The 1,716-nt window shown below is 50.6% G+C and overlaps 1 protein-coding gene across 1 annotated transcript in view; it reads right to left on the bottom strand.

Moving 5' to 3' along the window:
* LRRC2 (leucine rich repeat containing 2) overlaps nucleotides 1–866 on the bottom strand; it is a 48,927-nt gene extending 48,061 nt beyond the window's left edge. The window contains exon 1 of the mRNA XM_017521676.2: nucleotides 679–866. The gene's annotated coding sequence lies outside the window, so the exon portion shown is untranslated. The remainder of the gene's footprint in view (nucleotides 1–678) is intronic.
* Nucleotides 867–1,716: the final 850 nt, after the last annotated feature.

The raw sequence follows: 1,716 nt of genomic DNA, 5'->3' as shown, positions 1-1,716 counted from the left end.
AATTATTTAAAGAAAAAAGAAAGGAAACTAAGAATCACTGTCACCAGTTAAAGGTAAGACAAAAACAAGAGGTATGTGGGCATCGGAGGGTTTTTCTCCACCTGGCCTGATTAGCAGAGGTTCTTTGGGTGAAGAAGAACCTCTTCACAGAAGAGCTAGCGACAGGACGGAGCCGCTAACAAGCCAAACAAGTCCTCCTCCTTTGGGTCTCCAGTCACTTTCCGCCCTTGCCTCATGCCTGTCCCCACCCCAAGCCAGGGGGGCGTGAGACGCTGGGAGAAAAGACTTCCCTACAGGGCCACGTGTCAATCATCCCTTTCAGGGCACAAACAAAGCTGATTTATCTCCTCTGGACAGCGCTTTGGACCAGAAAACTTTGGGCTCAGCCTCGGGCGCCTGGGTGGTATGCGCAGGGGACCCGCTAACCCGGAGCAGGATTCACTCGCAGGGACCCCCGCCCGCCCCACGCTCTCTCCTTTCTCTCCAGCCCACCGTAGTCCTGGACCTCAGATACCGGCCGCATGATGCCTAAGCCCCAGCGGCGGGTGCTCGGTCACCAAGGCACGGAGGAAGGCGTAAACAACTGCGCGCCCGGGGCACCGGCCACCCGCGTCCTCCCACGAGGAGCGCACGCCCCCGCTCCTGCCCCACGGGCCACCTCGGACACCCCGCGCTTACCTGCCCCGAGGGGCGGGCGCTGACAGTCCCGGCCTGCCCGCCGCGGCTGTTTACACCGCAGAGGCTGTTTACACCCGCTGAGCAGCACAGCCGAGCCGGAAGAAGCCTCCCGTGCCTGTGCGCTAACAGGCTATATTTGTAGGTGGATAATATGATCTGGAGGACATGTGCTAACCGACTATCTATTCTATGTGACTCAGCCCAGCCTGAGACAAAACAGACTTCGTCGGGGAGGGCTTGGCACCCAGCGCAAGCCCTGGCCCTGGGACGATCTGCAGCCTCCCGCCCAGGGCCAGATCTTTCCACATGGACGTCCCGGAGTGTGTGGGGTGGAACGGGGGCAGGGAAGGGAGCGGGTTCCGTGTGCTCAGCGCGCTACGCTCCGAACCAAGCCAGACGCAGGCTTTGACAGCCTTGCGACCAAGGGAATGGAAAAGTGTGTCCAGTGTTGGAAGCAGCAGACACCGAAGGTCTCAATTTCATCGTTATATTTTATCTTTTTAATATCCTAAAATGTATATGAGTTTAGGTTCTCTTTGGAGAGTTTACTAATTGGGCAAATACGTTTTACTCATAGCCGACATCCTGAAAATAGGACAAGTTAATAATCAATAGTCAAGTCCCTTGCCGCTCCCAGGGGTCTGTGTGGCCACTTCGTGACCCTTAATGGCAACGGCTCCTCACAGTCCTTAGCCTAAAACTGAAAGATGCCTTTTGTGTAACATATACGTCATACTTCTAAAATTCGTTACCTTAAAAAGCATTATTTTCTATATGGAATATCTTCTATTTGTTGGCGTTTATGATTGATGGCATTTGTTGTTGTTATTTATAATTAAATTAGTTAAAATTATGTACTATGTGGTTAATGAGGCTCAAGAAATCTTTGCGACTATATTAAATCATACCTCTAAAGTGTTGGTTGTGCTTTTTTTTTTATTACTTACAACTTTTAAATTATTTTTCTCTTTCGTAAAGTTACCTGTTTCATTTTGTTTTGTTTTTTTTTTTTTCTCGTATTCTGAACCAAAGAATACA

This window comes from Cebus imitator, unplaced genomic scaffold, assembly GCF_001604975.1.
Source record: "Cebus imitator isolate Cc_AM_T3 unplaced genomic scaffold, Cebus_imitator-1.0 Scaffold0, whole genome shotgun sequence".
Classification (NCBI taxonomy): Eukaryota; Metazoa; Chordata; class Mammalia; order Primates; family Cebidae; genus Cebus; species Cebus imitator.
Note: the sequence above shows the minus strand (reverse complement) of the source record. Positions and strands in the feature narration are given on the sequence as shown.